Source organism: Pinus tabuliformis, chromosome 4_1 (genome assembly GCF_031772625.1).
Source record: "Pinus tabuliformis cultivar Carrire ecotype Pingquan chromosome 4_1, CPIR1, whole genome shotgun sequence".
In the NCBI taxonomy this organism is placed as follows: Eukaryota; Viridiplantae; Streptophyta; class Pinopsida; order Pinales; family Pinaceae; genus Pinus; species Pinus tabuliformis.
In genome coordinates this window covers 726,097,188-726,123,342 of record NC_142303.1, presented here as the reverse complement: position 1 = coordinate 726,123,342, position 26,155 = coordinate 726,097,188, and positions in this window count along the sequence as shown.

Genomic DNA, 26,155 nt, shown 5'->3' with positions numbered 1-26,155 from the left:
GGTATATAATACAATGTGATACTATTCATTATTATGTCACTATGCGATGTGAAGCTCATGGTTTGAAACTATGTGAGTAAAAACCTAATCTTATTAAGGATGGGTGCGGTCCACGTTGTGTGTCATCCCGGTGATTTTGATGATTTAGATAGGTTACAATTTCTCAAGCCAAAAGTTAACCTTATAATCATCTCTTGAGGACATAAACAACTTAACAATAAAAAAATATTTATATTAATTATAATTATAATCACATAATTTTTAATTTTTTCTAATTATTCTATTATAATTTCCAAAACTATTTTGTAGCTTCTTTAATCTTCAACATTCAATTTAAATGAGGAAGTACAAAATTATATCTATAAATACTATTAAACAAAATTTATATTAATTATGTGTATTTATATTGGAAAAAGGGGGTTAGATTTTAGAAATTTTTTGTTATAAATATTATTTGAACTATAGGGTGTTAGATTTTAGAATTTTTTTTGTTATAGATATTATTAGAAGTATAGGAATTTCTAATTTCTATATTGGATAGGGGTGTTAGATTTTAGAGTATTCTTATTTATAAATATTAGTTATATTTTTAAGTATAATTTTTTTTTTTATTGTTAATAAAAGGTTTTAATTAAATTTATTTTGTTGCATTTATAATTGTTGATTTGGGATTGTTTTTTTATTAAAAGTTTTTTAAACCAAGGATTAGACCTCTTACACTAAGATTTGAATTATTGTCAACTTTATTGTCATATTCGTTTTTCTGGTTTGCATCAATACCTTAAAGGTATTTGCATTATCAACCATTTAACTTATATGGCTAAACTAAATATATTATTCATTATCATTCTTTAATGAAAAATTGCAATTAAATTTATTGAAATATTTTTTATAAATGAGGATTTTTGATTATTTATTTTAATAAAAAAACATTTTATTAAGATATTTTTTATAAATGAGGATTTGTGATTATTTATTTTAATAAAAAAATTTAAGCCAAATATTTCCTCTAAGATTTGAATATTTGCGAAATGGTTTTTTTTATTTACATTAATATCCTAAGAATATAAACATTTTTCAGAATTGAACTTATATGATAAGTTGCTTATACCAGCCATTTAACTTATATAATAAGCTAATTGCTAATAAACTAGCAATTGCACCATATGTTGAAAAGGATTGGGAGCTTAGGAAAGAGTAGCATAGAAGATAGATGGACTGAGAATAATGAATTTCCTGGAGGTCAACTTCATCTATAGGTATTCTTTGATTGATAAGAATCAAATCATTTTTTGTAGCATGAGTATTTCATCCCATTAACTCTATTATAGACCTTAACAACATTGTGTTTCAACTTGATAACGAAATGTATTTGTATTTTAGAAGGATTTTAGTTTTTGAGCCAATTTCATGGATGAGTATCAAATTAACATGTAAATTGGAAGATTTCAAAACTCATATATATTATAGTTATAAAATATATAATATACCCCGGATGTACCTTGTTTCAAAAAGTAAGACACCCTTCCAGTGTTTGGAGACCTTCTCTGGCATTGCTCCACAACTGATTCTTTTAACAGCTTTTATGGAGATCTCTGAGTCTGCTTCTATTATGACATTTGAGCTATGATTTAAATTCAGCAGCTCTAGGCATTGTTCTAAAGCCATTAATTCAGCCACATAGTTTGTGGCTTTACCTAAGTGGCAGTGGAAAATGAAGATTATAAATCCTTCTTCATCTCTTAACACCCCTCCATATTCGGCTATCCCAGGGTTGCCTTTTGAAGCACCGTCAATATTACATTTCAGGTATCATTTTGGTGGAGGCTGCCAGAAATCCTTTTACTTTCCCAAATTTCCCTCTTTTCTACTGAGTCCATTGTTAACGATATCTTGCATTCTTAGTTGTCTGAGAGTTCTCATCTCATTTTCTGAGGGAGGGTTTTTGGGATAATTGCGAACAGTGGTACTAACTGTCTCCTTAATCTGCTTCAAGATCAGATCCAACAGGTGAAGAGGAATAGTTTTTTCATCCTTGAAAATTCTTTTATTCTGTTCTTTCCAAACATTCCAGATAATGAAGCTTGGCGTAAAGGCCTAGGACAAATTGAGAATCTCATTCTCTGAAAAGTTCTTTCTCCACTTGTTCAGGGTATTAGTGATGCTTCCTTTATCTCTGTCTGTCTGTTGAAAAATGGTGCCAAAATAATCCTATAGCCAGGTGGTATAGGTGCAACTATTAAGAATATGCTCCATTGTTTCCTCTTGAGCTTCACATAGCTGACATCTAGAAGGCCCAATAACCCCTCTTTTTTTAATGTTGTCCCAAGTTAGATTTTTTTGTGGTGAACTAACCACATGAATAGCTTGATCTTCATCCACCCTTGGTGGCTCCATAATTGATGCCAAGAATTCGTAGAATCACTGGAGTCTAGGTTCACGATGATTCTTTTATCTTCCTTGAGATTAAAGGAGCCTTCTTTATTGAGGGCCCATCTTAACTGATCTTGCTCCTCTGTTACCAAGATTTTCCTTTGTCTTAGCATGTTCATAATTGCCTCAGATTTTCCTTTTAGGGGGTTGTCATCTCTACAGTCTATGCTTCTCCACTTTCTCTACTTTCCGGAGTTGTGAGGGAGATTCCAGAAATATTTTACTTTGGTTAATCCCTGGGAATCTATTTCCTACTTGAGCGTCATATAGTCCTCTTTTAACAGCATTGGTTCGTGTTGCCATTTGTCCTCCCAAAAGAGAGCAATATCTCTTGCTCTGATTTCCCAGAAACTGTTGTCTTGTACTGGGCTTCTGTTTTTCCAGGCTTTATTCTAGATGTAAGAGCCCTTTATGTTTCCAGAAATTATAATAAGATCATTTGTTTGCCACGAACTTGCGTATTTTTCTTTCCAAGTTTTAGCCCATTGAGCTTCTGGTTCTTTAACCCATCTCCACCAGAGTTTGGCTCCTAGTACTTTAGTTAGAATTTCTTGATCGTCTAAGCTTAGGCCCCCATGAATTTTGGGTTTACAGATTGTATCCCAAGAAACAAGGGCCCATTTCTTCCTTGTTTCTTCCTTTCCCCAAAGGAAGTCTCTCTGGATATTCCTGAATTGCTGTAAGACACCTTTGGGGCTGGAAGGGATGATAACAAGAAAACCAGGATTGACTGAAGAACGGCTTTTGTCAGTATCAACCTACCAGCCAGGTTCAATGATCTGATAGTCCATTTGTTAACTTTGTCTTACATCTTGTTGAGCATCGGTTCCTAAATACTTTTGTGCAAGGGCCTGGCTGTAAGGGGAATTCCCAAATACTTCGAAGGGAGGGAATCCCTTTGAAAGCCTAAAATTCTGGAGATGTTTCTTTGAATTTCAATGTTAGTATTTAAGAAAAAGAATTTTGACTTGGAGAGATTGACTTCCATACCTATAGCCAAGGCAAAGTTACTCAGGATTTGTTTGTACGCTGAAGCCTCTTTGACTGTAGGAATTCCATGCAGCATTGTGTCATCCACAAATTGTTGGTGAGTCATTGTCTGACAATTCTGTGTTAATTGAAGGCCCTTAATTTTTCCCAAGGCTTTAGCCTGATTAATGGCTCTCCCCAATCCTCCCATCATGAGTATAAAGAGAAAGGGAGAGAGTGGATCACCCTACCTGAGGCCTTTAGATGGAGTGAAGATATCAAAGGGTGAGCCATTCACGAAAATAAAGAAGCTGGAAGAGGTTACCAGAGCCACAACCCATCTGACCCAGTTGGGAATGAACCCAAAAGCAGAAAGGACCTTCTTGATATAGGTCTAGTTTACCTTGTCATAGGCTTTGGCAATATCTAATTGCATGATCATACCAACCTATTTTTTGCTGGTTAGCGTGTGAACTACCTCATGAGCTAGAATTATATTATTAAGGATTTGTCTGCCTTCCACATAACCAGATTGTTCCCCTAAGATTAAAGAAGGAAGAAGAGGTTTGAGTCTGCTAGCCAATACTTTGGATATAATCTTATATACCACATTGCATAAAGCAATGGGTCTAAACTTATCAGCAGTCAGGGCTGAATCATGTTTGGGGATCATAGAGATGAGGGTGGTGTTGAGGGCTTTCAGAATAGTCATGCTTCTTCTGGTATCCTCCACAATATTCAGGATGTCCTGCTTGAAAATGTTCCAGCAAGCCTTAGAAAAGTCTACATTGAAACCATCTAGACCTAGAGCTTTGTCATTCTGCATGTCTTTAATAACCTCACTGACTTCCTCTTCAGTTACTAGTTTATTCAAGTTAAAATTATCCTCTCTTGACACCATCTTAGGGATATTATTTGTAATTTCTTTGATACATTGCTCTCTGTTTGGATTATTTTCCTTAGTGATACTTTTGAAATGTTGTACCAACACCTCTTCGATATTCTTGTGAGAGGTCTGGAGCTCCCCATTGTCATTCAATATCGAAGCGATTCTATTGTGAGCTCTATTGGCCATGGTGGATCTATGAAAAAATTTAGTATTACGTTCACCTTCTTTTATCCACTGAATTTGAGACTTTTGTCTCCAAAAGATTTCCTCTAGTTTGCATAATTTATCCCATTCTTGATGGTGTTTATCTGTTTGCTGATTCTTGACTTTATCAAAACCCTCAGTGATCAATGCTTGATTGAGTTCCTGTAGTTTAATTTCCACTGCCTTTTTATCCACAAAAATGTTACCAAAAACCTTCTTATTCCATTCTTTGAGTCTGAATTTAATATGCTGAAGTCTTTTGTGAAGGATGAACATATTAGTTCCCTGAATCTGCAGATCTTCTACCCACCATTTCTAAACGTTGCTGATGAAATCTGGGTGGGAGAGCCAAATATTCTCAAACCTGAACGGTCTATTCCTGGAAGAATAAAACCCCTTGAGTTCTAATTGAATCGGATAGTGATCAGAGCCTCCAAAGCAGAGAATGTTAGTTGTTATTTCTCTATTTGCTAGCATAAGGTCCTTTGAGATCAAAAATCTGTCTAACTTGGAGGTGACCTGAGCCTCACCTACTCTTTTGTTGTTCCAAGTAAAAAGGCCATTATGTGTTGCCAAGTCAACCAAATTCACATCATCTATGAAGGTTTGGAACAATTCGGAGTCTTTATTAAGTATTCTGGTACCTTCTTTTTTTCCAAAAGTGATTTAATCATGTTAAAATCTCCTCCCAAGACCCAAGGTATTTCTTTATTTTTGCTTCTGAGCTCTACCAAGGAATTTAGGAGTCTAAGTTTCTCATCTATTCTTTGAGGACCATAAACATTTGTGACCAGGAAAGTATCCTCGACTCCCACTGGTTGAATAATTACAGATAAATAGCTTCTTGATGCCTCCGCATCTAATATGCTAACTTTTTGGGGGTTCCATAGAGTGAGGATGCCGCCCAATGTGTTCTTTGCTTTCACTTCTAGAAACTCAAATCTATCCATCCATTTGCTATGGATTTTCTTTAATTTTTGAATGGAGCATTTTGTTTCCTGAATAAAGATTACATCTGGTGTTGCTAGTTTCATCATGTTTCTTAGCATTCTTTGTTTTCTTTTACTACGTAGACCTTTGATATTCCAAGATATGAACTTCATTATTAAAGATTTGTGAATGAGTAACTGGTTAGGTCTTTCGTCTTACCCAAATCTATCATCAGCTTTCCACACTCCATCAAGAGCTCATTTTTCTTTTTCTTGCCCCTTTTCTTTCCTAGATTTTTGGTTGCTAATCCTGGAGTTGATTTCATAGTTTTCACTCCTCTGTTCTCCTACTTGTGAATACTTTTACCTTTATCCAACCCTCTTTCCTGGGTTTTCCATAAAAGCAACCGTTGTATTCTGGAGCATTCTTCTTGAGGTATTGATTCTATTCCTCCCTTGGTTCCCTACCTCAAGAATCCTTGCAGGTCCAGGTTTTCCTTATCTAGAATTTCCTGTAATTCATGGTCTTCCATATCTATTTCACTTTGGGTCATTTCCTGGTCCATCTCTATTTCTGTTTCACTCATAACAGTCTCATTTTGATAACCCATATTGTGAGATTGTTTATTGTTTTCTTCCTTTTCTTTTTCATTAGGATCTTCCTCTTGAGATTGATTTTCCTTTGAGTTTTCTTCCTTCTCCTCCAGCACTTGAAACTTGTTTTGACTGACCTTCTACCTTTCATTCTGTTGTTGCTTTATTCCATTTTCTCCCCCTTTTCCTCTACTTGCCACTTTCTGAAAGCTATCTCTATCCTTCATAGTATTGAGGTTCATTTTGTGGACTACTTTGCTGAGAGGGCAATCTCTGAACAGATGTCCATGCTCATGGCATCTACAACATCTGAATGGGATATGCTTGTAGTCCAAAGTCTGCACCAACTCCTCATCAAAAACTTCCAAAATAATTTCATCCGGAAGAGCTTCTGATAGATCCATTTCGACACATATTCTTGCAAAGGAGGTATATTTCCCTCTTCTTGTGGCTTCAGAAAATTTGACAAAACGCCCTAGTTTATTACCAATAGCTGCTAGCGATTCAGTTTGCCAATAATAAAGAGGTAGAGAATAGAGCCTTGCCCATACTGGAACCGAGGTGAAGGTCTCCCGCTCTGGGACGAAGTTCATCATCCAAGGCCTCATATAGAGACCGGTTGTTGCATAAAAGTAGTGTCCTCCTTTGAATATTCTATCTTTGTCTTCGATGTTTGAGAACACTATAGTGAAGAATCCCTTTGACCCAATATGTAGGTTAATGCTTCCTTTAGGTTTCCAGTGATACTTGATCCACGTTTGTAAAGCTTTTTCAGTGGGCCATAGTCCCATGAATTTACAAATAATGGCGTAGTTCCCCATGTGTTCTATGTGCACTTGCAGAGCAGGATCATTTAATATTACTCTGGGAGTGATTTCTGCTTTAGGTTTGCAAGGTCCCTTTTGCTTTTGGTCTTGTGAACCTTGATATTTGTCTTCTTCCTCCTTGTCCTTTATGCTTCTGTTTACCTTGTTCTTGGTCCCCTTTGTCCCCTTTTCATTATCTCTAGTCTTTTTTCTTCAGCCAAGCCTTTGTTGTTTATCACTGGTGGTTTACCTTTGTTGGATACCACGTCCTTGTAGGAGCGAGTTGAGCTCCCTCCTATGCCTCCCTCCATTAGAAACAGTCTCTGCAACTCTCTTAACCCTCTCTGCACGCTCTCGCCATTTTTTCCTTCCCTCCTAGCAATCATAAACCTATTTTCATGCAATATAAAGTCATGCAATATTTTCAAAGTGATTAAGAATAATATTTGAAACTGTAAATAAAAATCCACACCAGTTCAGAAATTGTGTTTGAATGAGCCAAATCCTATCTGATTACATATAACTAAAATAGAGTGGAAGACCAGCGAGATAGCCTGCGAAACTCTTGTTGTCATTGATATTTGTCATCTTACTTTTGAGATTTGAAAATGCATACATACATGTGACTTAAAAGCGAAGTGTTTCACAGATTGAATCCTCTAGGTTTAGTGCTCCCTTAAGTTTATTCCAATCATGAAAGCTAATTTGATAGTGGATTTGTTGCTTTAGAATACATTAATTTGATAGTCTATATGTTGGCTCTACTATTAATTAAATCTTTTATTAAAATATAATAACTTTATTAAAATACATATTAATATATTTGCTAAGTTTTCATATATTAATTAAAACATTTATTAAAATATATATTAATATATTTTTAAAAATAGTAGTTAAAATTTTATTAATAAATGTTTTAATTAATATATTTATAATTTTAATTAATATATTAATTTTAATTTTAATCTTTTTTTTCTATTTCTAAAACTAATCTCTATATTTCGTTACTGGTGTTTTCCAAGTGGAGTGAAGGGTTAACTATTTAGTAGGCATATTAATTTAAAGGTGTAGTAAAGAGGAAATACATTTTTTTACTCGGAAAACAATTTCAAGAAAAAATTTGAATTTTGTTGTTTAAAATGAATTTTTGAATGCATAAATAGATTCAAAACCTTGAAAACCCCTTTCGAACACTCAAATTCAATAGATTAAACAACTTAAACTCAAGTTTTAAAAACAATGTGTCATATTTTGATAAAATGTCATTTCTTCTCTAAGTTAGAATACAAATTAATTTAAATATCAATATCTGATGAATTCAAATATTAATTAATACATTATAAATTAATTAAAATATTATTTAATACATTAATATAAATTTATGGAAGAAAATTTATTTAATAGTTGATAAATTCAAGTATTAATTAACACATTAATTGTTAATTATTTAGGATTTTAGTTATTTTATTTAAAAAATATTTTCATTATTAACTTTTATTTCATATTTTCATTAAAATAATAATAAGATAATTAAAATTAATGTACTTCAATATATTCTAAAACTCCCTATGTCATGGAAAAAGACATTTTTAATTCACATAGTTTTACTATTATTAATTATATATAATTATTTATAAAGATAGGATCAATTATTATGTTGTTGGAAAATATTTATTACTATTATTTATTATTATCAAATTCAGAGATTGTTTTTGCATAAAAATCATTGAGGTATATGGTCAGTCTTACACCATACATTCAGTTTTAACACCACACAAGAATAACCTAAAACTTACACCAGTTGTTGTAGAAACCCCCATTTCCTAGAGGAGATCCTATTAAACTTGTGATACTTCTTCTGCATGCCCCCACTAAGGCCTAGATGGCCTCAGTTATTTTCTATCCTTTCTTTTCCAAACCTTAGTGTACCACTTCCTGCCGAATATTCTTTCACTTGATTTTTCTTCCTCCAATATTGATTAGGTCCCTCAAGGACTACATGAAACAAACAATATTTGGCTCTATGGCCTAAATTATCAAAGATAAACCATCTAATATGCCAAATATATGGCGGAAAGGGATTCCTTTTATAGTGAATACCTTTATGGCCGAAATCATTACACAAAAAATAATAGCCATGAAGGACATATTTGTACCTAGAAAATGATGGGACTCCTTATGATTTCTCTTCATCTGGCAGCTTGTCTTCCTTGAGATGATTTGTATTTTATTTCTCCAATTTGTTGAAATGTGCCCAAATTTCTCATAGCTAAAACACTAAACATTTTTCAAAACTCTTCTTGACACATTCTTTATCTCTTGACTTGGCTCTTGACCTTGATCATGACTTCCTTCATTGGTTCTCGAACTTGTTACTTTCGGGTTTATGATTTTTTCCTGATTTTTTCCTTTTTTATTTGATCTTGTTTCTTCTTTCTCTTCTTCAAGATTTCTGCAATAGTTGATCTGTTCCTTTAGCTGATTACCAAGCTCCTCTTCAATTTTTCTTACCTTCTTCAACTTTTCTTGCCTTCTCCAACTAGGTTTTCAGATAAGAAATTTCATTCTTGAGAGCATGCTCTCTCTCCTCAAGAATCTAAAGCAATTTATTCAGATCTCCGTTCTCCAATGTAAGCTTCCCTATCAACCTTGCGTGAGCTTTGTTTTCTGCTTCAAGTGTTACTAATCTCTTAATCTCTTCATCCTCGAATAATTGTATTGGAAATACATCTTCCTCACATCTTGAGGAATAACCTTCAAACACTGATCATCAACTTCTTCAATGACTCAAAAATCATCATCACTAGAATGGTAAGGGAAATGACCATGACTAAGAGTACTATCTTCCATACCTTTTACTAGGAGAGATACTCTTCAAAATTTTCAGCACTCTTGATTTGTTTCCAACCCTTATTCTTCTTATATTGTTTCATGTTATTCTTCGCCATAATCCCACGATCTTCTCTCAATAAATCAAGCTTCACTAAGAGAACCTTGCTCTAATACCAATTTTTAGAAATGGCCTTACTACTGGGTGGTGGGTGGGGGGGTGAATTAGTAGTGACATGATTTACTTAACGTTTAATTCTTTTTACGAAAACAGGAGATTTAGTAATCCATTAGATATAGTTATGAAATTGACATGAAATCAATGTATCAAAGAATGCAAATTCACCATATTAAATCAACATAAATAATCAACAAGGAAAATTTGCATATAAAACGACACAAATGTTTTCTCGTGGAAAACCCTCTCTAGGGATAAAAACCACTTCTTGCTGCTTCTACTCAAATCTTTTATTATGTTGAACAATTTTTTACATAGAGGAGATATCACCCATTAGCTGGAAGACTCGACTATCAAGAAAATCTTCTAGAAATCATCAGTCAAAAAGTCTCTTGCCTCACGACTCTATGAATAACCATTCACCAGAAGCCACCATGATGAAGGACCCTCACCCAACAATACTGAACTCTAGAGAAATCTTCTTCCTGTATTGATATGTCTACAAGCAGGCCCCCACCTTATCTACACATTTTCTACTATGAGCCTCAATGCCATCAACACCTTCATTTGAACCATGTTTCATGCATTTTCAAACTGGGCTCTCAAACCTGCTCACCATAAGTAACACAATAGCTACACTGATCTCAATCTAAAAATGATAAACTCATATGTGTACTCCACTCAACATAGCTACAAATATGCAATAGACTAGACAAAGTATTGTATCACACTCTCACTCTCACACCAACAATCAATCATCACACACAATGAAAATACTCACAAACATATATGTCAAAATATCTTGAAAAATCTCCAATCATTACCTTGGGAAAAATACCATGGTCATGCTAATACTAAGGACACATGTACCATAGTAACCTCTAGGTCAATACCATCGTTATGCCAATTCCACAAATCACTTTACCATGGTAATATTTAGGTGAATACCATGGGTAAATATCATGGTTATCCAATACCAAACAACCTCATACGACAGTAATTTCCAAGCTAATATCATAGGAAGATACTATGGAAAAACCTATACCTATAACGCCAATACCAAGTGCTAACCTGGACCACACACAAACAAATACCAAGGTAATGTCAATTCTAGGTATACCTATACCATGGTAATGTTTACTTCAACCACTTGCAAAATTGCAAAACAAGCATATGGATAAAATCATACACACTCAAGACAACTACAACACATGCCCAAGTTGACATCATTGCCAACCATCAAACACTGAACACAACACCTGCATCATCAATGCACATGCAACACAACCTGAATTCCAACAAGAGAGAGAGAGAGAGAGTTATGGAGTTGGAGGGGGAGAGAGAAGGGGAGAAGAAAAATTACATGGAGAGTAAGAGGGATTGACAAGGGAGAGATGGAGAGAGAGTGGTGTAGAGAGGAGATAAGGAGGGAAGGGAGAGAAAAGGAGAGGAGTGTGTGTGAGAGAGAGAGATAAGGGGAAGAGAGAGAGGGATACACAAAGATGGAGGGTAGAGAGAGGGAGAGAGAGAGGAAAGGAGGGAGATAGTGACAAAGTTAAAGGGTAAAGAGAGAAAGAGAGAGAGAGAGAGCTCGATGGGGGGGGGAGAGACAGAGGGAGATGAGAGATAATTAGACAAAGATGACGGTATATAGAAAGAAGTATATAGGGAGGAAAAGAGTGGTGGCGTTATATGGCAGGAGATAGGGAGGGAGTAATAAATACATAGAGAGATAAAATTAGACACACGGAGAGAGGGAATGACCAGGGAGAGATGGAAAAAGAGTGAGGGAGAGAGGAGAGTGGGAGTAAAGAGAGAGAGAAGTAGAGAGGGGGATGAAGCAGAACAATGAGAGAGAGAAGGTGAAGATAAAGAGATAGAGTGGAAGAGGATGGGTGAGAGAGACAAGTGTATATGGAGAGAGAGTGTATATGTTTTAGGGTGAGATAGAGAGACAAATAGGGAGAGTAAGAGGGATATAGAGATATAGATCGAAGGGGGGGGGAGAGGGCGGAAGAGAGATATAGAGAGAGGGAGGGAGTGATATTTAGATAGATATAGAGAGAATGTGTGTATGGGTTTCATGGGGTGAGATAAAGAGTCAAAGAAGAACAGATGGATGGAGATACAGATATAGAAGGTGGGGGTAGATAAAGGGAAGAAGAGCTAGGTAGAGAGAGAGGGAGTGAGAGGTAGAGAGAACGAGAGAGAGATGGGGGAGAGGGGGAGGTGCAAAGTGGGAGGGAGATAGACACAGAGGTGGAGGGGAGATAATGAGAGGGAGGAACAAAGAGATACACAAAGAAAAATATGGATACTATATAGTGTTATACAACATTAAACGTTATTAACGATAGAGGAAGAGGAAGTAAGACTTTTACAAAAGTTAAAAGAAGTTGGATTGAGAAAGTCATGAATGTTTTGGATTTTCATTGGAATAAGTGCATTGATTTTAGTTTAAATTTTTATTTCTAATACCATTTTATTGATTGCACTAGATGTATTAATTTCAGTATAGTTGTTGATTTCTATCCTATTTTATTGCTTGCACTATATGCATTTATTTTATTGTAGACATTGATTTCTAATCCAATTTGATTTTTGCACTAGATTTATTGATTTTAGTGTACATATTGATCTCTAATCCTATATGATTTCTTGCATGAGATGCATTAATTTTAGTGTATATGTTGGTTTATAATCATGTTTGATTTCTGGCACTAAATGCATTAATTTCAGTGCAGAGGTCGATTTCTTATTTGATGTAACTAGATGTATTATGTACACTAAATTCAAAAGTAATAATATTAATGGTGTACACTAATTTCATTGTAACAAAAGCTTAATTATTGGAAATGTGCATTGATTTATGTGTTATAGTAACTCAACTATAAATACAATACTCAAATTTCCATCTTAAATAAAATGTTCACTTGAAATGTTTTCTTCTCGAAAATGTAAAATATTTCTAATTGACTACGTTCTTATTATACCCATTTTCCATCATTCAACATTGTTAGCCAATTTGAATTCAAACAAAGTAATTGGAAACAACCACCATTAACACTGAATTAGGGTTTAACACTCGATCCGTCACAAGGATTGACATTAGAGAAAGCTACGATTAATGAGGCATACAATTCCGTTTATAAGATTTGACTTATATAACTGTTATTACTTATATAGGCATATAGCACCACGAGTTATAAACCGACACCGAGTGTGTAGGGTGGCAACGCGTAAAGGTGAAATGGATTTAGGGTTGTCGCCTCACCAAAATCACGTTGCAATGCATGAACAAGAGAGTACCCAATCGACGCAGAACTAGAACCGTGAGATGGGAGACAAAATCTCGAGTCTATCGACTGAAAGATTTATGGTAACATGTGGGCAGTTTTGCGCCTGAAAATTATCACAACCCTTGGATAACACTGATCTCGATCGTTGGATCTTTTCGGGTCTACAACATACCATTAACCTCCATGCAAGTAAGCACCAGAAGATACCTCTGAAGATAACTTGCCTCACGAGGTAAAGATTTTGACCGTCTATTGGCTGAATAGTCAGTTGTGGGATTAAGTGGGGGACCGTGTACGATTACATCGATCATTTTTAATATATTATAATATACAATCTTTGGTATGAAGGACCAGATGTGGGGCCCTCGTATTCCAAATATAAATGTTGTATAAGGTCGCAAGGGGAGTGAAAACTTCGTTGTCCTGAAAATTGTTTTTTTTTAATATATTTAAAATGTCGTATAGTGGTCAAGGTAAATTATAAATTGGGGGGCGAGTCCCATTAGAAGCTATATAGAATTTATATATTTATATTTTATTTATAATATATTTACATTTATGTCATAATGCAGGATTAACACGATAGTTGCGAGGCCTGGAGTATGCCGTAAAACTGCTTCTGCTTGGCTAAGAGCTCGTCTTCCTCGGACGTAAGGAAACAGGTTAACGGCCCAAGACCCAGAGGCATCTGGCAGGAGTGAAAGCCTGCTCCCTTACGGACCACCAGCGGGTTATTACAGGTGGCGTGGTTTTCCTTGATAACGGTGATGAGTCAAATCGACATTCGCGAATAGCAGCCAGAGATGGTTGTCCTCACTGTTGGTTTGACACCTGAGTTTGATAGGTTTTGCCACCTTGGGAAAAAAAAAAAAAAAAACACGATAGTTGCCATAACAGCGAAGCAAAATGACGATAACAATATGCCACTGGAACAAGATAAATTAGTTATATGGATTTACATAATCGATATTTATATAACTAACGTTTTACCTATAACGAGTGTTACATATATCTATAATTATATTATAATCAAAATGTTACATAAACATAATTAATTATCTTTAATAATTAATTATTATGTATTAATTTGTATTATATATATATATATATATATTAATTAAAATGAAAAAATACATAATAATAATAACAATAATAACTAAAATTTAGCTGTGCCATGCTAATAATTGCGATTTTGCTCATAATTGGTGATTTTAATGTAGGGATTTGGTGGTAATGATCAGCTTATAATTTCATTTCTACACAAAAAAATAAAAATATATGTATATATTGTGGGAACACATCTCTGAATGTGTTATATCCTTCACCAAATGCGTAACATAAACTCGGGAGGTGTTAGCTTATTCGGCGGCAGATTCATAATGAAATGGTTTTGAATTAAAGGGCTGTGCATGCTTGTTTATGTTTTATATATGTTGGTTATCTGAATGTAAGTGCACGCCATATGTATATTCACCTACGGTGTGTACAATTATTAAAGGCGAGAGCGGTTGGGCATTGGGAGGAAAGGCATCGCAGCTGGACCATAGACCCCGAGGCAGTGCGCACCCCTCTGCAAGACGTGGCCATGGCTACGGAGAATATCCATGAAGCAGAAGCACTGCAGGTGCTAAGATCACGAAACCTCGATAGGAGGCAGAGCCTCAAGATTTTTTGGGTAGTGAATATCCCATTAATGGTCCTGCTGGTCGAGGCCCGAATTTGATATCGGGCATCGTATGAGAGTGATTTGAAACGTCAGATCTTTCGGGCGACAATTTGGCGATAATGTACAAACAATTTTGCGACCCGAAATAACCTCCACCATCTGATCTGAGCTCCCCATATGTCGATCAATTGAGCATGTTTTGGCGAGGTCAGTTTTACTTGATCACTTTGGGAGTGGGGGGGCGCGCAAAGGACCTATTAGGAGGAGTCGGTGAATTGTCGTGGTAGTGTCTTTTATTTATTGGTCAAATTATAAAGGCGTGCATCGTATGTTTTATATATGTTGAGTTTTTCGTTTATAACGGACATGTGGTGGAACCAACACATGCGACAGGGATGCCAAGCTGGGCCCGTAGGAGGGCCTGCGCTATTTTACAACGTAAGTTCACATGTTAAAGATGGGTGCTCAGAGGCCAGGGGCGGTCGATGATTAATTAGGATTATTGTATTTATGGTATTAATTTTGAATCAGGTCGAGACCCAATTTTAATTGGCGTTTTTATTTCATGATCTTAATATAAATTTTCATATATATAAAATTTTATTAATTATAATAATTAAATAATTATGTAATATAATTGTATATATATAAAGATTAAATAGTTTAAAAGGAGTATACACCAATATTTAGTTCACACAACATTATGCGGAGTAGATCACATCTACACTTATGGTTTTCGTTTGGTTCATAATGACATCGATGGCAGTCACAAATTTGAATGGAATGGTGGAGAAAGGTTCTTCACTTGATCACCTCACATGTAATACATCGATGAATTTGTAGTACAAGAAAGATAACATGGTTGATGCAATAAGATTTTGAAAACAAGGTCAATTTTTTATGCATTTTCTTATACAATTCCACTTTTTGCATCATACATAAATACTCTTGAAATGTGTTGTGTCCTTGGAAGTATGTCCAAGGAACATGCTCATTCTTAGTAGTTGGGGGATGTTATAGGAGGTTTTGATCTCATTATAAGATAGGGAACAAACTCGAGGCTGGAGGGATGGAGTGACAACATGCACCGGATGGGCAGTATGATTAAATACCAAAACTACCATTAAAGTAGTATCCAATCTTTGAAAGGCAGTTTGGGTTGCGTTCTTTGAAACCTGTTTCCTAATGGGAAACTTCCACGTAAGTGTATGGGTGGGGGCCATGTTTTCCATCGAGTCATTGGGCTAGGTTAATAAGGGCATTGTTTGTGGCCCGATATGTCCTCCATGCCATCAATATCACCAAGATTCACCTCACCATTGATAGTTGTGTGAATTGTAGTATGGGTCACCTTGAGTGTCACGCCCCTACACTGGTGGTACTCTTCCAACCGCACTATAGCGAAGTGTGGCACTACCAACCGTTTTCTTTTCACCAATACTTACGATTGTAGACTACACCTAACATTCCATACTTAGTTTATTTTTCATTACCAAGTATTATCTTTGTCCTTTATATCGTGAAAGCCCATAACATTCACATAAACAACATTATACAATAGAAATGCACAACAGTATAAAGGGAGGGGCAACTCCCTGCAATATGAGTCTACCCGAATCAATATATATAATCTTCTTTTATAAGTACAAGTTAAATCTTGGGAAACCCCAAATTTACACTTAGCCAAATTTCCAACTTCGGCAAACTCGATTGCCCAGCTCATCGGCGCCCCCACACCGTTGCCACACAACTCACCAACCCTTCGTTCACCTCATCGCATGATTGTGTTGTTTTCCCAACTTGGGCATGCCTCGTTGTAACCAAGTCGCCACACACGGGCGCCTCCGCACAAGTCACACCTCCGTTCACAACTCCAAGACTTCACCGTTTCCACTGTTTCGTCGTGCACGGTGCGCCCTACCCAAGTTGCCCATCCGCACGATTCTTCGTTTCGTTGTGCACGGCGTGCCCTCACCCGGCTGCCCGTCCGCACGTCCACCCATTCACCCAAACTCCTTCACCCAAACAACTTCACCCGAGTCGCCACACAACTTCAACTGGGTCGCCACATGACTTCACCCAGTTCGCCTGAACGACCTCACCCAGGTCGCCACACGACTTCACCTAGCTCGCCCGAATGACTTCACCTGGGTCGCCCAACGACCTCACCCAGGTCGCCCGAAATGCTTCATCCGGGTCGCCCGACGACCTCACCCGGCTTGCCCGAACGACCTCACCCGGTTCGCCCGAATGACCTCGCCTGAGTTTCCTGCCTGAAGACCTCGCCCGAGTTCTGCCTGAATGAACTTGCCTAAGTTCTGCCTGAATGACCTCGCCTGAGTTCTGCCCGATGACCTCGCCCGAGTTTTCTGCATGAGTTTTTGGCCTGAGTTTTCTGCTAGAGTTTTTCACCCGACTTTTCTGCACGAGTTTTTCACCCGAGTTGTGCCCGTCGTGCGGGCTTATCCACGCACTGCAAAACTCTTTCGATCGAACTCGTGATGATTGAATGATGACGGCTTGTCTCCTCAAACGCTCTACCAATATATACGGGCAGGTGGTGGGTTATGTCACCCAGCATACCAACGCCAAACGCCCAAGCCGACTCGTTCAACATGTTGCCTTCGCCTGAGTGGAGGTCGGCCCACCCAACTCCTGGGACCACCCTCTCAACTCACCCAACATCGTATAAACTCGCCCTTGGATCATTCACTTTACATTTCGGACGAGCTCCTCGCCCGTCCTTTGCACGGTGAAGGTGACCCAAACCGCAGGTCCTTACATCCTCCCCCACTTAAAGTCATTGTCATCCTCGACAATATCTCATCCCAGCAACCACCTGAAAATAAGATATCCATACCAACGCATCCACCTCCATCGGTATGTCATGCACTAGAGAATCATCTCAATCCATGATCATCAACCACTATGCCACAATCTCCACATGTTGCTCCCCATCGTGGAAGGTTGGCCCCTCCATCTCAAGCTACATGCTTCTAGCAACATATTGTGTCGACCTCATCATGTATCGTCATCGTGTGAACTGCTGCCATGATACTCCAAAAAATGCTAACACATCTTTGCACACTGAGCTCCCTCATGTTTGAACTAGTCAGGTGATTAGTCCAACTGTCTGCTCAAACCATGAGAATGCACATCCTCAAGCCACCATCAGTTGTTTCTCAAAACATCCCATCACATCCTCAACTCGATCAAGAATCCATCTCCATATAAGTGTAAGCCATGCTCAGGTCCATGAAGTAGTCTCCATCCCATCTGCAACATGCTGCCTATGATGTTTTCTACCCAACATCACCATCCATCTGCAAAACATCCATCTCCTCAAAGTGAAGAGATCATCTCATCAAACTCCAACTCTCTATGTGCCACATCCAAGTCCATGAAGCTACCTCCATCATATCTATATGTGCCATCCCTCAAGTCTGCCATAGAAACAAGTATACACCTGTCTCATCTCCCATGTATTGCCCATGATCATAGATCAATCAGCTCCCATGTGTCAAAAGTGATTGAGTCTCGGCTCAACCCATGCCCAAGTGTTGCCACGAAGGCTTCATCATCATCGTAACTCCTTCACTCCAAAGTGTCTTGTTATGAAACCAGCTCAAGAAAAGATAGAAAAGATAGATCAACGCCTTAGAATTCAGCCTCTTTGAGGGGGCAACCTCCTTTACATTACATAAATGAACAATTCTTGGATGATTCAAATGACAAAACCTCCTTTCTATATATAGGAGTCTATGGAGTCACAATATAATCCAGCCGACCTAACAATAATAATATAAAGCCACAAAAATAACAATAGAGGGATTCTATGGGCACATTAATAACAATATGGGGGCAATGGGGGCACAATAATATAAATAAGGGGTATAACTACAATAGTAATGGGGTAATTACTAGTATTATAGGGACCCAACATGCCCCTCTCCTTCAAAAAAGTGTTGTCCTCAACGCTTGAGTAGTTCTGGATACTTCTGCATAAAATTCTCATCCTCCCATGTGGAATCTTCAGCGGATAAGTTCTTCCACTTGATAAGGTACTCTGAAATTGATCGATTTCGTAGCTGTCGAGTTCTTGTTTCTATAACTGCTTCCGGTTCCAATATAATTTTTCCTTCCTCGTCAAGTTCTGGCAATATTGTTTGAATTGGGAGCTTGTCGCCTATAACCTTCTTTAAGCATGAAACATGGAAAACTGGGTGCAATCGAGAAGCTGCAGGAAGCTCCAATTTGTATGCCATAGTACCAATCTTTTGCAACACCTTGTACGGACCATAATACTTTGGTGATAATTTATTATCCTTCTTAGCTTGCTTGAGGGACATTTGCTTATATGGTTGTAGCCGTAGGAATACCCAATCACCTACATCAAAACTCTTTCACTGCGATGTTGATCTGCCTGTTGTTTCATTCTATTCTGTGCCAACACGAGGTTATCCTTTAAGAGTTGGAGGACTTGTTGTTGATGTTCGATGTGATGTTCCACTGCCTGAACCTTAGAATTTTCTCTTAAATATGATGTGATGGATGGTGGTTGATACCCATAAAGTGCCATAAATGGGGTCATTTTTGTTGTTGTATGAAAGGAAGTGTTATACCACCATTCAGCCAGAGGCAACCATTTGACCCATTGTGTCTGTTTATCAGATACAAAGCAACGAAGATATCCTTCCAAACATTTGTTTACTATCTCAGTTTGCCCATCAGATTGAGGATGATAAGATGAGCTATGAGCTAACTGAGTACCAAGACAAGAAAATAATTGTGTCCAAAAATTTCCAGTGAAAATGGGATCTCTGTCACTTACAATAATCTTTGGGTTTCCATGTAGCTTTTGAATTGTTTCCATAAATGCAGTAGAAACTGTACTGGCTTTAAATGGATGTGATAATGCACAAAAGTGTGCATACTTGGTAAGTCTGTCAACTACCACCATGATGACACTCTTTCCCTCAGACTTGGGTAAACCTGTGATAAAATCCATTGAAACCTCCTCCCAACGTTGGCTTGGAATGGATAAAGGTTGTAATAGACCCGGTGTCTTAATTGTTTCAACTTTATTTTGTTGGCAAACCAAACATTCTGCCACAAAATTTTGAATATCTGATTTAAGGCCATCCCAAAAAAATTCCTTCTTAACCCTGTGGTAAGTTTTTAAAAATCCTGAGTGCCCTCCTAAGGGAGAAGTGTGCAATTCCATAAGAATCTTTTGTTTTAGCTGGGAATTCTTACAGAGGTATAAGCGATCTTTGTACCATAACGAATCATTTTTCCAGCTAAATGTATCAGACGTACTGGAATCTTGTTGTAGCTTTCGAATAAGTGCCCACACTTCTTCGTCATTCTTCCATTCCTCCCTTGCTTCATTTATCCAATCTGGTTGGATAATAGAAATAGCGCACAACAATGCTTCCACATCCTCATCCTTTCTTGAGAGTGCATCTGCCACCACATTTTGCTTCCCTTTTTTGTAGATGATTTCAAAGTCATAACCCAACATCTTTGTGACCCACTTTTGTTGCTCTTCAGAGGATAATCTTTGTTCTAAAAAGTATTTAAGGCTATCATGATCCGTTTTTACCTTGAAGTGTCTTCCCATTAGGTAGGGTCGCCATTTCTTAAGTGCATGGAGTATTGCCAACATTTCCTTCTCATAAATAGCTTTGCTTAAAAACTTTCCCTTGATTGGACGACTTTCAAAAGCAATGGGTCTTTCATCTTGCATTAGAACAGCACCAATTCCATTTCCTGAAGCATCACATTCCACAATAAAGGTTTTTGTGAAGTCCGGTGTAGCTAAGACCGGTGCTTGGCACATTGCCTCTTTAAGATGTTCAAAGGCCTTTGTTGCTTCGGGAGTCCATGAAAATGCATCTTTCTTCAATAATGTCGTTAGAGGTGCTGCTATTCTCCCATAATTCTTAACAAACTTGCGATAATACCCTGTCAACCCAAGAAATCCGTGCAATGCTTTATGGATGTGGGGATTTTCCATTCCTTAATGGCTTTAATTTTGGTAGGGTCTACCTTAACTCCTTCATGAGATACAATATGACCCAAATATTCCACCTCCTGGACTCCAAAGAAACATTTGGATCTTTTGGCATATAATTGTTTCTCCTCCAATAGTTGTAGCACCCTGTCAACATGTTCAACATGATCCTTCCAAGACTTGTTGTAGATAAGTATATCATCAAAAAATACTAACACAAATTTTCTAAGGAATGGTTTGAAAATTGAATTCATCAAACCTTGAAATGTTGAAGGTGCATTGGTAAGGCCAAAAGGCATGACCAAAAATTCATAATGACCCTCATGAGTTCTAAATGCCGTTTTCGGAATGTCTTCAATCTTCATTTGATTTGATGATATCCTGAACGAAGATCCAACTTGGTGAAGTAAATTGATCCATGCAATTCATCCAGTAATTCATCAATGACAGGAATGGGGAACTTATCTTTAATAGTGAGCTTGTTGAGCTCCCTATAATCTGGACACATGCGCCATGATCCATCCTTCTTGTGCACCAATACTAATGGAGCAGAGAAAGAACTTTGACTTGGTTGAATTATACCAGCCTCTAGCATTTCTGCAACCATACGTTCAATTTCACTTTTTTGGACATAGGGATATCTGTACGGCCTGATGTTTGGAGGAACACTTCCTGGAATCAGATGAATAGCATGATCATGATCACGCATAGGTGGGAGACCTTTGGGAGTCTCAAATACCTTGGAATGATTGTCCAGGACTTTTTGGAGATCTGGAGAAATAGATGATTCTAATGTGGAAACATCTAGCGAACATAATTGTGCAATTACACCCCTTTGCTCCTTTTTTAGAAGCTTTGTCATACCATTAGAGCTGATTATCTTTCCTGGTTTCCCTGCAATACCCCTTAATTCAACTTCCTTTCCTTCCACAGAAAATTTGATGAAAAGTTCTTGAAAATTAAAAGCTATTGTACCCAAGGATTGTAGCCATTGGACTCCTAGTACAACATCAGCACCTCCCATTGGAATGGAAACAATTGGGCTAGTCAATACATATTCTCCCATGGATAGCTTGATATTATGGCATTTTCCAGAGCAATTTATTGTTCCTCCATTTGCAATCATCACTTGACACTCTGGTGCTGGATATAGGAAGCAATTCAATTCTTTTGCTACCCTACAATGAATAAAATTGTGGGTGCTTCCTGAATCAATCAACACTATCACCTTTTTCTTCTTGATTTGTCCTTCTATCTTGATGGTTTGAGGAGTGGTAATTCCTGCCAATGCATTACAAGATATGGTCGGATTTATTTGTTCTTCATCTAGGCTTTGTTCCTGGAGCATATCCTGTTCTTTTGACCTTTCTTGCTCCTTTTCTTCTTCCTCTTCACAATCTATGTAGAATAATTTCTTCTCAGCACACTTATGACCTTTAGTGTATTTGCTATCACAACTATAACAAAGCCCTTTTGCTCTTTTTTCTTCCAATTGTTGTGGTGTCAACCTTATAGGTTGTGGAAGACTAGGGGCAGTTGCACTTCCATCTTTATAGTTGTGAGTGGTATGCTTCCTGGTTGCCATAATTTTGCTTTCCATTTTTCTTGCTAACCTGAATGCCTTCTCTAATGAATCAGGTTCCCAAAGTCAAACATCATGTTGGATATTATCCTTTAAAGACCCTATGAACACATCAATCCTATGCTGCTCTGGAATATCTTTTACCCTTATGTTCAATTTTTGGAACTCCTCAATGTGCTCCATTATTGAACCCTTTTGTTTGAGACTTATCAATTGGCTAAAAAAAGTGTTGCTTTTTGTATCCTCATAATGTGCTATCAATTCTTCCGTAAAAATTGCCCAAGTGATAAATTGTTTACGAGAACAAAGCCATTGATACCATACAAACTGATTTGGTTCCAAATATAAAGTTGCCATACGTACCTTTTGTGTGTTTTGCACATTATTGAGATCGAAGAGCTGCTCCATCTGTAATATCCATGTGGCAGGGTCCTTGCCATCAAACTTCCTCATATCGATTTTTGGAATATGGTGGGTCTTTGATCCAACATTAGAGTCTATGGAATCATGATTAACATTTCTTTTGTTCACATCATGAGTTTCCTTTACAACCTTTTCACCATTAGTAAGTATTTCTTGTAGAAAATTTGTCAAATCTGTCTTCAAATCTGCCATGTCTGTCTTCAAATCTGTCTTCAGATCATCCATCTTAGCTTCCATGCCCTTTATCTTAGATTCCACGCCATTTATCTTAGCATCTGTTAGCTTTTGTGAGCGTGACATTTGTTGCACTTGTTCTTGTAATTTTGATATATCATGTAGCATTTCTTCCTTTTCTTCATGAGTCATGCTAGAGCTTTCAGGTTCCTTACTAGGTGTTTGCATTTTCTTTCCTTGGGGCATCAGTTACCGATAATAATGCTTTACTATGCCCTTTGAATTCCTTCAAACCAAGCTTATGCTAAAATAAAAAATAAAAACTACACACCTTTTTTTACTTTGTAGAATCCTGATATTGAATCTGATGTATCTCTGTAATTTCGAATCATCCAGTTCTGAAATTGTGACCTGTAGTAGCCTTCTGTGTCCTCTTTCCAATGCCACTAGTCTGATCCAAATTGGATTCTCCAAGAAAGAGTTATGCACAATCTCCCGTAGTGACCTGATTATAGACTAGTTCAGTAGAGCGAACTTGTATGAAGCGCCACGTGTCACTGTTTCAACCTTTGACTCTGAAAAATATATAAACGAAAACTACAGTCCATCCTCTTTCTGTACCTTCTTATGAAATTTCAATCCGATGCTCAGAAGGAAAGTTATGACGATTTTCCCCAGGTCACCTGTTTTGAGTGTAATTCAGGAGTCTGCAAAAATACCAACTTCCTGAGATCATATCTCCGAAAATATAGCGCGAAATGCTCTGAAATGTGGACCCAAGCTTCAGCGCGATTTCTTCTCAAATGGATTTTTTTTGCGACTTCTGAAACGTCACAAAAAAAAGTTATAGCGAAAATGCCACGATGACCTGTTTGGAGCAGCGAAACCCTAGAATCCAAAGCTCTGATACCAAATGTTATGAAACCAGCTCAAGAAAAGATAGAAAAGATAGATCAACACCTTAGAATTCAGCCTCTTCGAGGGGGAAACCTCCTTTACATTACATAAATGAACAATTCTTGGATGATTCAAATGACAAAACCTCCTTTCTATATATAGGAGTCTATGGAGTCACAATATAATCCAGCCGACCTAACAATAATAATATAAAGCCACAAAAATAACAATAGAGGGATTCTATGGGCACATTAATAACAATATGGGGGCAATGGGGGCACAATAATATAAATAAGGGGTATAACTACAATAGTAATGGGGTAATTACTAGTATTATAGGGACCCAACATGTCTCATATCGATCCTCCACATCAAGTCACTCTTTCAAGCCACACCCATACTTGTACTTGAAAGTATGCATCCCATCCTACATCAAAGTCTCAGGCCTCAGCTCCTCAATGCATTGGATCCTCCAAGTCCACCATATATGAAGTCTCCAAAAGTCACAACCTCATGTCATCATGAGCTCCATGAGTCATCTCCAACCGACACTCTAGCAAGCATAGAAGTCTCGGCCCAAAGGTCTCTGCAAGATGCCTCAACTCTCCATGTAGTAGGAATGCTCCATAGTCTGCTCACAACTCCATCGAAGTCCATGGACTTGTTGTAAAAGAGTGCACAACATTTCCATCAGTTCACAAACAAAACATCTCCATGTCACACCAGCAATCTACCTACGCAACATCCCTTCCTTGGCATTCCTAATTGGATGCCCATAAGTGACACCTCTACAAGTGCTCCTGCATCATGTCTATGCATAAGACTGCCATGCTCCATGTCTCCAACCCGATGTCCATGACTAAGTTGCCCATGTAATCCAACTAAGTAGACTCATCACAACAATCAGTCATCCCCATCCAAGTCTGCAATCTTCGGTCTAGTGAACTCGGTCACCCAACCATATCATCATCACATCATATGAGTCTCTTCCATCACAGCTCCCCCACTAAAGGTTCCACCAAGACTTTCTCTTGGTCTCGGCCATGAGAATTCCACCCAAGTATCATCATACCTAAAGTGTGTGCCCTCCAATCTATCCATGAGTCATGTCGGGCACTTAGCCAATTCTCCATGTCGCTAAAGCATGACCCATTCCTCCACAATGATCATCATGTTCCTCCCTTGTCACGAGCCTTTGTACCTTCTACCGTAAGGTCACAAACAACCCCAAAAAGTCTTGCAATAGTAAAAAATCCTTGCTTCTCCATACAAGGTCTCATCATAGACATCCATGGTAAGATGCTCCCTAGGATCGACAAACTGGCTTTGCCCTTCCCTGCATACGATTCATCTACCAAATGCTCAAGTGAAACAAAAGTATTAATAATACTTACATCATCATCATCATCATCATGAGGCTCCTCCATGTGATTATCCTCATCCATCCATGTCTTCAAACTGCACGATCCTGTCCCAACTTGATCAATCTCAAGTTCATCCTCCATCGTTGTCACATTTGCAACATCCTTAATCATCACAGCTTCCTCTTCATTGTTAGCACAATCTCCAACATTCTTTTCCAAGACTTCAAGTTCCTTTCAAATCCGGGGTTTCTCTTCTTTCATCCACTTCAACCTGTATATGGTAAGCAAGAGCTTCCCTTCACATTCTTCCAAACCTGCCATGCCTTGTCGTCCATCTTGGTCCAAGCACAAGGCTTCACCTCTACTAAACCTGTTTCACAATTCACCTAAATCACCCTGATATTCCACCTGTCATCTGCAAAACTTGAACTTCCTTTAAAGTCTTCGGTCTTCGTAGAATTAGCTCCTTGATTCAGTTCACTAGGTTTCCTGCAAAACTTGGACCAGCTATGATACCACCTATCACAAAGTGCAGGTGTGTATCAACTTCAACGATTCAACACCAGCACTAGCTCTGATACCACCTGTCACGCCCCTACATTGTCGGTACTCTTCCAACCTCACTATAGCGAGGTGCAGCACTACCAACCATTTTCTTTTCACCAATACTTATGATTGTAGACTACGTCTAACATTCCATACTTAGTTTATTTTTTGTTACCAAGTATTATCTTTGTCCTTTATACAGTGAAAGCCCATAACATTCACATAAACAACATTATACAATATAAATGCACAATAGTATAAAGGGACGGGCAACTCCCTGCAATATGAGTCTACTCGAATCAATATATATAATCTTCTTTTATAAGTACAAGTTAAATCTTGGGAAACCCCAAATTT